Source organism: Pseudophryne corroboree, chromosome 9 (assembly GCF_028390025.1).
Source record: "Pseudophryne corroboree isolate aPseCor3 chromosome 9, aPseCor3.hap2, whole genome shotgun sequence".
NCBI classification, from domain to species: domain Eukaryota; kingdom Metazoa; phylum Chordata; class Amphibia; order Anura; family Myobatrachidae; genus Pseudophryne; species Pseudophryne corroboree.
In genome coordinates this window covers 215,699,983-215,716,754 of record NC_086452.1, presented here as the reverse complement: position 1 = coordinate 215,716,754, position 16,772 = coordinate 215,699,983, and the positions used below count along the sequence as shown (strand labels likewise).

General features: G+C 43.7%; 1 protein-coding gene and 2 pseudogenes across 9 annotated transcripts in view; 2 read left to right on the top strand and 1 right to left on the bottom strand.

The window, feature by feature from the left end:
• NTNG1 (netrin G1) overlaps positions 1-16,772 on the bottom strand; it is a 501,549-nt gene that overhangs the window by 208,749 nt on the left and 276,028 nt on the right. The gene's annotated exons all lie outside the window — the stretch shown is intronic.
• Positions 4,208-4,326, top strand: LOC134964958 (5S ribosomal RNA; annotated as a pseudogene).
• Positions 4,430-4,548, top strand: LOC134964579 (5S ribosomal RNA; annotated as a pseudogene).

Below are 16,772 nucleotides of genomic sequence, written 5' to 3'. Positions count from 1 at the left end.
GGGAGTGTCTGGGCGAACGCTGGGTGTGTTTGTGACGTCAAACCAGGAACGAAACTGACTGAACTGATCTCAGTGTAGGAGTAAGTCTGGAGCTACTCAGAAACTGCTAAGAAATTTCTATTCGCAATTCTGCTAATCTTTCGTTCGCAATTCTGCTAAGCTAAGATACACTCCCAGAGGGCGGCGGCTTAGCGTGTGCAATGCTGCTAAAAGCAGCTAGCAAGCGAACAACTCGGAATGAGGGCCTATATGCAGTAATAGTTTGGATCGGTAAGTGTTAACTATGGGATGACTTGCCACATTTGGGTTCTCAGCTACACTATGGTAGGAGAAACTTTCAAGTTGAGGTGGCAATGCAGAATAGGTATTGCAGCCAGTGGCGTAAGTTCGTCACAGTCGCCCGGAGGCAAGATAAAAATTGGTGCCCCCCTATTTCCTATATTAAGATAAATATATGTATGTATGTATGTATGTATGTATGTATGTGTGCGTGTGTATATGTGTGTGTGTGTGTGTGTGTGTGTGTGTGTGTGTGTGTGTGTGTGTGTGTGTATGGAGTGTTCTGAAAAAAAATTATATACTGTATTTATACATTTAATTGTCTTTTATTTTAAATCACACATTTCTTAGCAGTCATACCCAGGATTAGAACCCATGACCTGTTACACTAACAGCAGACACTTTACTGATGGAGTTATTTGCTCCTGTAGAGGAAGCATGAGAATTCTAACTATATGAAGTTACGTGTAATTGTCAGCGAGGTATCTTCATATAGTTAAAATTCACAGATATCCTATACAGGAGCAAACAGCTTCATCAGTAAGGTGTCTGCTTCCAGTGTAATAGGTTGTGGTTTCTAATCCTGGGTGTGATACTTGTAAAATATGTATCTACAGTATAATAAAACAGGGTGTGATTTGTAGTGTGCAGGGACCAGTGAGGAAGTCGGCCACTGAAAAGACAGCAACAGCTAATTAACTTAATTCAGTGGTGTCACAGAATGGGAGGAGAGGTGCCCCCCTTCAGAGCAGGAGCCCAGCGGCAGATAACTCCGTTGCCTCCCAGAGTTCTGCCTCTGATTGCAGCAATACTGCCTGTTAAATAGGATTCTACATCACAGGCAAACACACTTCTGGCAGGATTGTTACTGGGGACAACAAGGTTATCGATGTCTGTGGCCCCTTTCTGTGTCAGGCAAAACTATAACGAGCCCTAATGCTGCCAAAGGCATCAGATTTTGCCAGCAATCAAGCTCCATGCTCTTTGAGAAATCTACCTGTCAGTGCTATATGGAAATTGACTACAACAGATAGAACAGTCTTCAGGTTTACAAAACCACTATTCTATTAAACCAAACCAAACCTGTAGACACTGTTTTCCCACCATTGTATTACTTACAATCTCGTCTCAAATACTTTTGGTTCAGATACGTCGCTATTATATAAATATATATATTTTCTTCCTGCAAACCTGAGTGCCGCACATCATTTTAATTGTCTATCCTACTGGAGAGTGAAGGGGCCAGGGACTTTTGCTCTAGATATTGGAGTACTGGACCCACTGCACTATATATAAATATATATATATATATATATATATATATATAACAAATGGAAACAGCCCGGCACTCAACTGGAAGTCCAAAATGCCCCGGTGCCCTCAGTATAGGATCCAACAACAAGCAAAAAGAATCTGCGGCACTCAGGGTCTTGTGAAAAACGTAATATGTATTAGAACATCAATAAAGTATCCATCAACGTTTCGGGGACTTCAACCCCTTTGTCAAGATGTGTGCTTTTTTGCACACATCTTGACAAAGGGGTTGAAGTCCCCGAAACGTCGATGGATACTTTATTGATGTTCTAATACATATTACGTTTTTCACAAGACCCTGAGTGCCGCAGATTCTTTTTGCTTATATATATATATATATATATATATATATATATATATAAAACAGGGGGGATAGGGATACCGTCGACTAATGTGGCTAAAAGACCATGTTTTAAAAATGTTTTTAAAAAATTGAAAGCCAAAAAGTATTTTTTATGATTTAGTGAAAAAGGATTTATGTGACACTGAACTGAAACCAGTCAAGGAGAAAAACATGAGCAATCGAGAGTGTGAAGCCTTGAAAAAACTCCAGAAAAATAACAACATAGTTATAAAACAAGCTGATAAAGGTGGTGGGGGGGGGAGATTAGTCATTATGGACCATGAGGCATATACTAAAGAGGCACAAAGACTTTTGGGGGATACGAACTCGTACAGACCGTTGAAAAGTGACCCTAAAGAAGCCTTTGTGGATAAACTCAGAACTTTACTTTTACATGGTCTACGGAATAATATACTAACCAAAGATGAATTTCAATTTTTGATGCAACCTAATCCCATTACCCCCATTTTTTATTTCTTGCAAAAAATCCATAAATCCTTGACCAATCCACCGGGTAGACCAATTGTAGCAGGGATCGGGTCGCTTACCGCAAACTTGTTGGAGTATGTCGATGTGTTTTTAAAGAAGTATGTGAAGGAGCTTCCATCTTTTTTGAAAGATACTACATCGGTACTTAATATGATAAGAACGGTGGAGTGGAAAGACTCATACATTTGGGCGACTGTAGATATCCAATCTTTGTATACATGTATTGAGCATTCGAAAGGCATATCCGCATGTAGGGAGTTTTTGGAAAGTGACCCTTCCCTCACTGGCACCCACAGGAATTTTATATGTGATCTTTTGCATTTTATCCTCAGTCATAATTATTTGAAATTTTTAAACCAGTTTTACTTACAATGCTGCGGTACAGCAATGGGAACAATGTTTGCCCCGAGTTTTGCCAACTTGTTTATGGGAAGTTGGGAAAGAGTACATGTTTACAACTCAAGAGCTTTTAAGGAGAATGTGGTATTGTACAAAAGATACATTGATGACATTTTAATAATCTGGGATGGCTCAACAGAAACTTTTAATTATTTCCTCAGGACTCTGGGAACCAACGACTTGAACCTTGCTTTTACTTCAACTGTCGATAGTAGATCTGTGGAGTACCTGGATCTGATTTTATCTGGAGAGAATGGGAGGGTCACGTTGAGAAATTTTATCAAGGAAGTGGACATGAACAGTTACTTGCACTGTCACAGTAACCACCTGGAAAGGTGGAAGAACAATATCCCAGCATCCCAATTCTCAAGGATAAAAAGGAATTGCACTAGCTCCAAAGACTGTGATGACCAACTTGAAGTCTACAGAAAAAGATTTGAGGATAAAAGTTACCCTGAGCCCATTCTAAATGCAGCTCTGGGAAAGACAAGAAGCCTCAACAGAGAGGAATTATTAACGTATAAAACCAGAGAGGAGAAAAAAGACTCGGTCGCCTTCATTACCACATTCAGTCAGCATGAGAAAATAATACGGAAGTCACTCAGAACTCATTGGAACATTCTTTTAATGGACCCGGTTCTTAAGGAGATTCTACCGCCACAACTTGAACTCATATTCAAAAAATCAAGAAATTTGAAGGACATTGTTGCACCAAGTATGCTAAGAGAGGAAGCATTGTACAAGACCCTGAGCCTGAAATGTACAGGATCATATAAATGCGGAAAGTGCAACATCTGCAGATACTTACATCGAAACAGGAAAACATTTAGTGATACGGATGATAAAAAGGAATACAACATAAAGGACTTTATGAACTGCAATACAACATCTGTGATTTACCTCTTGGAATGTACCTGTAAAATGAAATATGTGGGAAAGACAAAGAGACCCCTGAAATTACGGATCCAGGAGCACATAAGAAATATCGAAAACAAAGTAGAGAGCCATGCAGTTTCCAGACATTTTGCGGTACAACATGATTCCAATCCAGAGGAAATTACGTTCAAGGCTATTGAACACGTGGTCCTGGGTGAAAGAGGAGGGGACCTCGTTAATAAACTTTCCAGACGTGAAATGTACTGGATCTTCCAGTTGCGTACTCTACATCCAGCTGGTCTGAACGAGGGATATGAATTTGCACCTTTTTTATAAGGTGCAGTATCCGCTACTCCTCTTATCCTCTGCATACCGTTTTTCTTTCCTTCTTGTTTTGTATTCCACGTCATCCAATAAGAAACGTTTTGCACTTTAAAAAATAAAAAAAATATTAAACAAGTGTTTCAAAATACCAGGTCTTTGTTATCATGGTGTCTGTTTGAATCCGCGTACAGTCAAACCACACTGGTACGCCCAATCTCGCCTGATCTTGGAAGCTAAGCAGTGTCTGGGCCTGACCAGTACCAGGGAGGGAGACTACCTGGGAAGATCAGGTACTGTAAGGATAACAGTTGTTGCATAATACATATCGACCTATTGATAAGCACTTTTATTGAATCAAATTTTTTTTTAACCGGGTCTTGGGCACTTTGATGTCTGTTAAAATTCACATACAGTCAAACCACGCTGGTACGCCCAATCTCATCTGATCTTGGAAGCTAAGCAGTGTTCGGGCCTGACCAGTACCAGGGAGGGAGACTACCTGGGAAGATCAGGTACTGTAATGATGACAGTCAAGAACCAATGAATAATTGACCAAGCATTGCAGTATTTTATTGTCACTCATTTGATATTAATTAATTCTAACACGTTGGATTACCATTTACACACTCCCGTTCCCTTGCACCTATCTTACATATATATATATATATATATATATATATATATATTTATTATATATTTTTTATATTGTTAATTCCCTCACGGGCATCACTATCTAGATGAGCCCAATATCATCTTTAATGATACGACACTTAAAGATATTCACTTTCACTGCACTGGCACTATAAAATATATTAAATGACATGTCTATTTTTTATTATGACTATGTCTACTTTTAACTGCAGCCATGAAAACTATGCATTTATTTGAATATTTATATTATATTATGGTGATTCTATCATTTGTTATTTATTATTCCATATATGCAACATGTTGCCATGGGAACCGAGTGGCCAGTGTTCTGGGAATGTCTGCATGACTACTTAAAGATGGACGCGGCAGCCTCATTGAAATATATGGCAAGAAACCCACGTAAAATGGACTCTCCACGAGTGAGCTGGAAGAGACAAAACATCCCTCTCTATGAGCAACACAGAACACCCGTGGGTGCATGCGCATTGAGATCCAGGAAGCCGGGAGCCGCCACGGGCGCATGCACGATCGCCGCCGGAAGTGGGGCGGAAGTGACGAATGGAGTCCTCCGTCACCGGAAGTGTGACGTAAATGACTCCTGTCTGCATTCTGGACGTATTTAAACGTTATTTACACTGTTTCTAACTAATTTTCACCAATAATGGACATGCCAGATGAGGATCCCACCCCTGATATGTTTTAAAATGTGTTTTAAAATGAGCTTTGTACGTTCTTTCAGTGCTTATTGTCAGATCATATCACATGATCCATTATGATGTCATCACCTCATACCTAAGTGATATGGGTATAAATAGACATACAGCTTCATTCTGTCCCTACCCCTTAAAGAAGTCTGTTGAGACGAAACGCGTTGGGCCTGTACTGACCACCCAGTGTTTTCAAGTTAAGTTCATTTCCTATCCTTTTATCCTTTTATGTTTTTGTACTTTGTTTTATATGAAATCTTTGTTTTTACTACAAACATTTTTTACTCTCATGTATTAAAAACTTTTTGCTTTTATATATTTTTTGGCTTTCAATTTTTAAAAAACATTTTTAAAACATGGTCTTTTAGCCACATTAGTCGCAGGTATCCCTATCCCCCCTGTTTTATGCATTTTTAACAACATTATACCATTGTTGTATTTTTAAGGTTTGGCTGACAACTTTTTATAAGGGAAAATGGGCTTTTAGTATTTTTTGTGTGGTGAAACTTTTAACGTGTACATAGCCTTACTGAGACTTTCATTTCACAAGTGGCGCTGTACTATTTTCTTGTGCAATATATATATATATATATATATACATATATCTCCTATATAATAGCCCAGATCTGTGACTCTGTGCCTGTGTGTCTAATGCTGGGTGTGGCTAGGAGCTCTCATTGGGTTAGCAGCAGGTCTATCACACCCAGTCCACAGCTGGTTGGGCGATAAACGCCCTCCTACACAGGTTACATCCAATGGGAGGCTCTGCCCTTTGGCTGCTGTGTTCCCAGAGCAGGATTAACAATGGGGCTGATGGAGCTGCAGCTCCAGGTCCACCCTCCAAAACAGGCCCACTGCATCTTCAGCAACATACCTTCCAACAATTTACATATAAAAAACGGTACAAATTCGAAAAGGGGGCGTGGTCACATGTAAAATGGTGTGGCCACGCCCCCTTTCCTATACTTTCAATGGGCGTTTGGAGAGCCAAAAATTGGTACAGATCATAAAAAAAGGTACTGTACCTGCCAAAAAGGTACAACTGGAGGGTATGCACTGCATCTGCAGCAAGTCTCTACGCTGTAGATAGGGAAAACATAAAATCCTTTTCCTGCAGCATCCTATGTCCTGCTGACGGTCTGCCTGTCCCCTCCGGCATCAACAATCCCTACTCCCTAGCCGCGGCGCAGGTGGAACAAAAGCGCTGCGGACACCGGCATAGATGTGTATGAAAGCGCTGCAGCGGAAGGCTTTCATAGCCCTCGCTGCGACGCATACTCTCTGAGCCCCGAAGCCTCCTCTGTGCATGATGTCACAAAAGTACGTCCCCGCCACAGCAGCGCCCAGATCCCCAGAGGCCCCCCATCAACGGCACCCCCACACCCGCCCCTCCCCCACCAGCTGCACCACTGCACTCGCCCATCCCCCCCTGTTCCTTCCCCACCCGCGTTACCCACACAACTGCCCCACCCCAACCCGTGGCACCCATGCACCCGCCCCCCCACCAGCGGCACTACTGCACCCACACCTCCCCCACCTTCAGCACCCTCGCAACCGCCCCTCCCCCACCCCCGGCCCCCCTGGACTCCCTCCCCCATCCACATCTCCCCCGCACTTGCCAGTCACCCAACCACAGCACCTACTAAGTGATTCATCGGGCCCTGCGTGCGCTGTTCACACTGTCGCAGGGGCTACAGCCCCTTAACCATCGCACGCACTTTGTCTGTGCATCGTTTAACCACTCAAAAAATTACTATGGGAGGTAATACTCCATATAATAAAAATATTGCACGCCAGAAGGGTGTGCAAGGGTTAAGGGCGCGTAGCCCCTTGCGACGGTGTGAAGAGCGCCCGTAGGGCACGATGAATCACCTAGTATATATATATATATATATATATGGTGTAGATAAACGGCGGCACTCAGACAGACTCCTCAATATGCAAAAATCAGGTCATTTATTGAGACCGTGAAACCGACATGTTTCGGGGCAAAACCCCGTCCTCAGGGTCAAACTTGCTGTTTGACCCTGAGGACGGGGTTTTGCCCCGAAACATGTCGGTTTCACGGTCTCAATAAATGACCTGATTTTTGCATATTGAGGAGTCTGTCTGAGTGCCGCCGTTTATCTACACCATGTACTAGTGACCTGGAGTCACCCGGAGGGCACCGCAGCATTTACCACACAGGCGTCCAGGAGTGCCGGGCCATCCACAGCCACATTATATATATATATATATATATATACACTGCTCAAAAAAATAAAGGAAACACTTAAACAATACGATGTAACTCCAAGTCAATCACATTTCTGTGAAATCAAACTGTCCACTTAGGAAGCAACACTGATTGACAATCAATTTCACATGCTGTTGTGCAAATGGAATAGATAACAGGTGGGAATTATAGGCAGTTAGCAAGACACCCCCAGTAAAGGAGTTGTTCTGCAGGTGGTGACCACAGACCACTTCTCAGCTCCTATGCTTTCTGGCTGATGTTTTGGTCACTTTTGAAAGCGGCGGGGCTTTCACTCTAGTGGTAGCATGAGACGGAGTCTACAACCCACACAAGTGGCTCAGGTAATGCAGCTCATCCAGGATGGCACATCAATGCGAGCTGTGGTAAGAAGGTTTGCTGTGTCTGTCAGCGTAGTGTCCAGAGCATGGAGGCGCTACCAGGAGACAGGCCAGTACATCAGGAGACGTGGAGGAGGCCGTAGGAGGGCAACAACACAGCAGCAGGACCGCTACCTCCGCCTTTTTGCAAGGAGGAACAGGAGGAGCACTGCCAGAGCACTGCCAGAGCCCTGCAAAATGACCTCCAGCAAGCCACAAATGTGCATGTGTCTACTCAAACGATCAGAAACAGACTCCATGAGGGTGGTATGAGGGCCCGTCGTCCACAGGTGGGGGTTGTGCTTACAGCCCAACACCGTGCAGGACGTTTGGCATTTGCCAGATAACACCAAAGATTGGCAAATTCACCACTTGCACCCTGTTCTCTTCACAGATGAAAGCAGGTTCTCACTGAGCACATGTGACAGACGTGACAGAGTCTGGAGACGCCAAGGAGAACGTTCTGCTGCCTGCAACATCCTCCAGCATGACCGGTTTGGCAGTGGGTCAGTAACGGTGTGGGGTGGCATTTCTTTGGGGGGCCGCACAGCCCTCCATGTGAGGTAGCCTTACTGCCATTAGGTACCGAGATGAGATCCTCAGACCCCTTGTGAGACCATATGCTGGTGCGGTTGGCCCTGGGTTCCTCCTAATGCAAGACAATGCTAGACCTCATGTGGCTGGAGTGTGTCAGCAGTTCCTGCAAGACAAAGGCATTGATGCTATGAACTGGCCCGCCCGTTCCCCAGACTTAAATCCAATTGAGCACATCTGAGACATCATGTCTCGCTCCATCCACCAACGCCACGTTGCACCACAGACTGTCCAGGAGTTGGCGGATGCTTTAGTCCAGGTCTGGGAGGAGATCCCTCAGGAGACCATTCGCCACCTCATCAGAAGCATGCCCAGGCGTTATAGGGAGATCATACAGGCACGTGGAGGCCACACACACTACTGAGCCTCATTTTGACTTGTTTTAAGGACATTACATCAAAGTTGGATCAGCCTGTAGTGTATTTTTCCACTTTAATTTTGAGTGTGACTCCAAATACAGACCGCCATGGGTTAATAAATGTGATTTCCATTGATCATTTTTGTGTGATTTTGTTGCCAGCACATTCAACGATGTAATGAACAAAGTATTTAATAAGAATATTTCATTCATTCAGATCTAGGATGTGTTATTTTCCCTTTATTTTTTTGAGCAGTGTATATATATATATATATATATATATACTGTATATACACACACAGACACACACACAAATATATTAATATATATATATATATATATATATATATATATATATATACTATCTGTTCTGCCCATTCTTCGCACAGGAGTTTCTGATTTTCATTGTTGTAAATATAAATGAGTGTTAAAAATTTGGTAAATCTATAGAGATGTAAATTTGAGACATCTTACTCTAAGTAAATATTAATCCATGACTCTTGGCGTTACCGAGAAGCACCCGTAGTAGATACGGTTAAGAGTGACAGGACCATTTTTTGTAGTTTATTAAATTCTACACACTGGAGGTGCAATCCAAATTTTGATCTGATTGTCCGTTTGGGCGTTATCATTCACACAACGCAAGCCAGGCATCAGTAAAGATGTAATTATGGCAATCCCCTTTATTAAACTTTATTCAAGTTCTAATTACGTAGTTTTCCTATTTCCCACCTGCAGAATACCTATGTTAAATTTCAGCTTCCTAATATATCGGGAAGTAAGAGAATTAGTGTTGAGTCATAGAGTGAGTGATGGCTTTCGCATTATCTATCTATCTATCTATCTATCTATCTATCTATCTATCTATCTATCTATCTATCTATCGACATTTGTTCATTGCGTTTTCCCTTTAGCTTTCAAATCAATATTTATCTCCATATATAGTTTATATACTCATTATTAGAACATTTTTAATGTTTTGCCTTTACAGGGCTTGGAAGCCTTTGTTCCCTGGGAGAAATGATGAATTCAGAAAAAAACAGTACAGTGGTGTTAAAGGGTTATTCCACCTATAAAGAAGATCTTCTCAAACAGCGATGGACTTTATAGAATGCCCTGGCTCTTACAACACTTCAAGAAAAGTGAAGAACTTTATTGAAGAACTGAAAATAAACACGTGTCAGTGCCTGGGAACTCCAGTGATTTATCGCCAATGACAGTTTACAGTTAAAACTTGGACTTTCGAACCAAGGAATGAATTATTTGTAACATAAATGGACAATAAAATAAGAAATATATTTGAAAAACTTTTTACTGCATGGTGATGCCATATTGTGTAAAACAAGTGACTGGAGCTAAGGATGCTCATGGTAAAAATGTAAAAATAAGATTTTAAACCTACTGGTAAATCTTTTTCTTGTAGTCCGTAGAGGATGCTGGGACTCCGTAAGGACCATGGGGATAGACGGGCTCCGCAGGAGACATGGGCACTTTAAGAAAGACTTTAGATCTGGGTGTGCACTGGCTCCTCCCTCTATGCCCCTCCTCCAGACCTCAGTTAGAGAAACTGTGTCCAGAGGAGACGGACAGTACGAGGAAAGGATTTTGTTAATCCAAGGGCAAGATTCATACCAGCCACACCAATCACACCGTATAACTTGTGATATACTACCCAGTTAACAGTATGACAACAACATAGCATCAGTCGAAGACCGATGAAAACTATAACATAACCCTTATGTAAGCAATAACTATATACAAGTCTTGCAGAAGTAGTCCGCACTTGGGACGGGCGCCCAGCATCCTCTACGGACTACGAGAAAAAGATTTACCGGTAGGTTTAAAATCTTATTTTCTCTTACGTCCTAGAGGATACTGGGGACTCCGTAAGGACCATGGGGATTATACCAAAGCTCCCAAACGGACGGGAGAGTGCGGATGACTCTGCAGCACCGATCGAGCAAACAGGAGGTCCTCCTCAGCCAGGGTATCAAACTTATAGAACTTTGCAAAGGTGTTTGAACCCGACCAAGTAGCAGCTCGGCATAGTTGCAGTGCCGAGACCCCTCGGGCAGCCGCACCAATATGAGCCCACCTTCCTAGTGGAATGGGCCTTAACCATTTTGGTAACGGCAATCCAGCCGTCGAATGCACCTGCTGAATCGTGTTACAGATCCAGCGAGCAATAGTTTGCTTTGAAGCAGGGGCGCCAACCTTGTTGGCCGCATATAGGACAAACATTGCTTCTGTTTTTCTGACTCTAGCCGTTCTGGCCACGTAAATTTTCAAAGCCCTGACTACATCAAGGGACTCGGAATCCTCCAAGTCTCGTGTAGCCACAGGCACCACAATAGGTTGGTTCATATGAAAAGATGACACTACCTTAGGCAAGAATTGAGGACGGGTCCGCAATTCCGCTCTATCCATATGGAAAACTAGATAGGGGCTTTTATGAGACAAAGCCGCCAATTCCGACACTTGCCTAGCTGAAGCCAAGGCTAACAACATGACCACTGTCCAAGTGAGATATTTCAACTCCACCATTTTAAGTGGTTCAAACCAGTGGGACTTAAGGAAACTCAACACCACGTTAAGGTCCCAAGGTACAAAGGGGGGGTGAATATGCAGCACTCCCTTCACAAACGTCTGTGCTTCTGGAAGAGAAGCCAATTCTTTTTGAAAGAAAATGGATAAGGCCGAAATCTGAACCTTAATGGAGCCTAATATTCACTCCAGTTTGTAGGAAGTGAAGTAAGCGGTACATCTATTTTTCCCACTAGGTTTGTGTAATGAATTTTAATGTGTTAGCAGGGCTAACAGATGCTCTCAATTAATCTTTAATGAGTAAGGGTATATATAGCTCATAAATTGGACACTGGATTCATGCTCCTGAGGAGGCTGGCTTTTATTAGACCAGCGAAACGCGTTGAGCTTTCCCTGTAGGACCACAGGTACCAGCACCCTATCCACTCCCTGGCGGTATTTGGACTTATCAGCATCCACTGGATCAAATTCCGACACAAGTCTTTCTACAGACCCGGACTCATCCCCAATTGCCATCTGGACTCCATCTGCTTGGGACTCCTAGGGGACTTAATCCGGAAGCAAGTCTGGTAAAAAGTTACATATAATTTTTTTTTTGGCAAATGTGGATTAGTGTCCTAGCCAGGAACTGTGGACATTTGAATTGAAAGGGTTAATACCCTGTGGTTTCCTACAGTGTTCATTTTTTAAAGTGATACATTTTTTAATGTGGTTGTATTTTATTCTTGAGAGATAAGCTAAATCTCCTAGTTGAATTTATTAAAGATATATTTTATATAATCTATATATATTCCGTTATTGAATTTCAGCCGGCGCCAGTACATTTCTTTTTTCTTCATATATATATTTTAAGGGAACTGACCTTCCCTGTACAGGCTGCCGTTGATAGCGCACTCTATCTGTATATTTGTATTATTGAACCTTGACCACCACCTGTTGAAGATACAATTTGTGAATTGCATTTAACACTATCTCCCTTTCTGGGGGAGAAGCTGGTAGGGCCGATTTGAAAACCCGGCGAGGGGGCACCTCTTCGAATTCCAGCTTGTAACCCTGGGAGACAATTTCTATCACCCAGGGATCCACCTGTGAGTGAACCCAGATGTGGCCTAAAAGTCGAAGACGTGCCCCCACTGGGGCGGACTCCCTCAGTGGAGCCCCAGCGTCATGCAGTATATTTTGTAGAGGCCGGGGAGGACTTCTGGTCCTGGGAACAAGCTGTGTTGTGCAGCTTTTTTCCTCTGCCCTTACCTCTGGCAAGAAAGGACGCACCTCGTACTTTCTTGTTTCCAGAATGTGTGTAAATGGACTTCAAGGTAACCTCCTGCTTGCGGTCCGCAGGATCCTTGAGGGTAGCCCAGGCCCGGCGCTACCCGCTCAGCAAAGGGATGCAGTGCAGGTAGGCGCCGGGCAGGAGAGGCGCCTTCACTGCTCTGCATCCCAGCTGAAGCGCCGTCCTGTCCCCCCCTGCTGCTGCTGCTGCTGCGCCTGCCCTGTCACAATGACAGGCAGCCGCAGCAGCGCCGGCAGCATGAAGCCTTCTCCTCTCTCCCCTGTGACAGGGAGAGGAGTGTCAGTGATCGGTCGCCCAAAAGGGGCGGAGCTACACGGACCAAGGGGGCGGAGCTACACAGGATCATGCTATTGAAGATCTGGCCAGCACAACTGTGGTAAGTGGATGAAAAAAGAGTGAGAGAGAAAGTGTGTGTGTGTGTGTGTGTGTGTGTGTGTTTGTATTTATGTATATACTGTATTTATGTATGTGTGTATCTGTATGCAGAGCCGTAATGTGTAAAAATGGGACGCTGTCTGCCGTAATGTGTAATAAGGGGGATGCTGTCTGCCGTAATGTGTAATAAGGGGGACACTGTCTGCCGTAATGTGTAAAAAAGGGACACTGACTGCCGTATTGTGTAAAAAGGGGGACGCTGTCTGCCGTAATGTGTAAAAAGGGGACACTGTCTGCCGTAATGTGTAAAAAGGGGACGCTGTCTGCCGTAATGTGTAAAAAGGGGGATGCTGTCTGCCATAATGTGTAAAAAGGGGACGCTGTCTGCCGTAATGTGTAAAAAGGGGACGCTGTCTGCCGTAATGTGTAAAAAGGGGATGCTGTATACCGTAATGTATAAGAAGGGGACTCTGTCCGCCGTAATGTGTAAAAAGGGGGACGCTGTCTGCCGTAATGTGTAAAAAGGGGACACTGTCTGCCGTAATGTGTAAAAAGGGGACGCTGTCTGCTGTAATGTGTAAAAAGGGGATGCTGTTTGCCGTAATGTGTAAAAAGGGGGATGCTGTCTGCCTTAATGTGTAAAAAGGAGGGCGCTGCCTGCCGTAATGTGTAAAAAGGGAAATCTGTCCGCCGTAATGTGTAAAAGGGGCTCTACCTGGTGTAGTGGCGCTGCTGTACGGCGTAGTTTGAATAATGGAGACTACTATAATATGTAATATGAATTGATATTATTTTGTGGCCACACCCCTTCCCCATGAAGCCACGCCCCTGATTTTTTTGCCAGTGCCCCTATTCTACACACAGCGCTAAAATGTCTAGTGTAATAAGGGGGATGCTGTCTGCCGTAATGTGTAATAAGGGGGACACTGTCTGCCGTAATGTGTAAAAAAGGGACACTGACTGCCGTATTGTGTAAAAAGGGGGACGCTGTCTGCCGTAATGTGTAAAAAGGGGACACTGTCTGCCGTAATGTGTAAAAAGGGGACGCTGTCTGCCGTAATGTGTAAAAAGGGGGATGCTGTCTGCCATAATGTGTAAAAAGGGGACGCTGTCTGCCGTAATGTGTAAAAAGGGGACGCTGTCTGCCGTAATGTGTAAAAAGGGATGCTGTATACCGTAATGTATAAGAAGGGGACTCTGTCCGCCGTAATGTGTAAAAAGGGGGACGCTGTCTGCCGTAATGTGTAAAAAGGGGACACTGTCTGCCGTAATGTGTAAAAAGGGGACGCTGTCTGCCGTAATGTGTAAAAAGGGGATGCTGTTTGCCGTAATGTGTAAAAAGGGGGATGCTGTCTGCCTTAATGTGTAAAAAGGAGGGCGCTGTCTGCCGTAATGTGTAAAAAGGGAAATCTGTCCGCCGTAATGTGTAAAAGGGGCTCTACCTGGTGTAGTGGCGCTGCTGTACGGCGTAGTTTGAATAATGGAGACTACTATAATATGTATTATGAATTGGTATTATTTTGTGGCCACACCCCTTCCCCATGAAGCCACGCCCCTGATTTTTTTGCCAGTGCCCCTATTCTACACACAGCGCTAAAATGTCTAGTTACGGCACTGTCTTTGTGTAGGGCCGTAACTAGCGCTGCACAGGGTGTGTATGGGCAGAGAGTTCACATCCATAGGCTTACACGGATCTCCTGCAGCTCAGGGGCCCAAGAGGCCATGGTAACCCTCCGGCCCTGCATGTAAAGTATGGGAGGGCGCAAATTTATATTTTGCAGGAGGGCGCCGAACACCCTAGCACCGGCCCTGGGGTAGCCGTATCTTGGGATGGTAGCGCTACCTTTTTGGATAAGCGTGTCAATGCTTTATCCACCCTAGGGGAGGATTCCTTGGAAACCAAAACTATAGAACAGATTATGATTTCACCACCAGTAGAGGCCTAGATAATAATACTGGTGTGAGCATTCTTGAATAATTGCCTATAGCTCTCTCTCCGAATATCAGAAGAATACCGGAGTAGGTAGAGATGACATAAAACCCTGAGCGAGCAGGTAGGTCTTCAGCAAGCGACACCTCATTCACCACTGAGAGAGCAGGGCTGTTTTGGTAGAATCACATGACTAGCTCCACCAAAATTATGACACAACTGACATCTTTTTATAACACCCCTCTGCATCTGCATCTCCTGGGTGGAGATATGAAAAGTAGGCAGATATATTTATTAGTGGGAAAACACATTGTATTCTGTTAAAATTCTGAATAGATCAATTACTGTAGATTGGTGAAGAGCTATCAAGACACCTGAAATGGCGGTTGCTTGTCCGTCATGTACATACTGTAAACAGTCTTATGGTGTCCACGTATTTTCCATCTCAGTGAGTGATTATAAGACCCATTTGGACATGGTTTATGTCTGTAGTATAGACAGCATGGTATAGATGTCTTCATACACCAAGCCTCAATATGCCATGCGGCGCGAGATGTCCGGAACTAGTGAGCCATTCAGAGCGGTGTAGCATAGCCACTTTTCTTTACATTTGCATCTGCAGATGCAGCGAAACACCACAAATTCTGTACCAGAGACAGTGAGCTTAACCACACAGGAATTAGGCTTAAATATGTACAAAGTTGCTGATGAAGTACAACAGAATTCGTCATGAGCAAAAGCCACGGCTGCTGCATCGCAAACAGAAATTTGGCACAAGCTGAATTGCACGGGATCTGACGCATTGAGAAGAGGTGTTTTATTATTATTATTATCCTTTATTTATATGGCGTCACAAGGGTTCTGCAGCACCCAATTACAGAGTACATATGCACATAATCAAAACAGGAATACAGTGACTTACAGTAGAAGACAATATCGGACAAGTACAGGGTAACTAAGCATAACTACATCAGTAGATGACACTGAGATAAGTATCAAGGTAGCCGAGAACCGCAGGATTTGGGCAGTTGAGGATTATTAAACTAAGAAAAGTTTAATCACATGAGTGAGGGCCCTACTCGTGAGAGCTCACATTCTAAAGGGGAGGGGCACACAGACAGGGGTGACACAGATGGGGTAGATCGAGCGTGGGACAGAGGGTTAGGATGAGATTTGGCTGGGTTTGGTAAAGAAATGGGTCTTGAGAGCCCATTTGAAGTTCTGTAGAGAGGTGGGGAGTCTGATGGGGAGAGGTAGAGAATTCCAGAGTAAGGGAGCAGCACGTGAAAAATCTTGGAGGTAGGAGTGGTAGGAAGTAATCAGAAGACACGAGAGTCGGCATGCATTAGCAGAACGAGGAGGACGGGTGTTAGAGTAAATGGAGATAAGGTCAGAGATATAAATGGGAGAGGAGTGGGTGAGTGCTTAGTAAGTGAGTGTGAGAAGTTTGAAGTTTGGCACAACTGTGGCAATAGTGTATGAGGACACAATAGTGTAGAGGCCTTGTGTTAAAGAATAACTGTAACCACAGCTTAATATTTTATCTTGGGTTGAGGTCACCATGTAAACAATAAATCTTGTCTCTCATGTATCTGCTGATTTACCAGGTCCCCTTAAGCCTTCCATGGTGCTGTGCTGCTCTTCTGTATCCTAGTAGTGATTGCCTAATCTAAGCAGGCAGA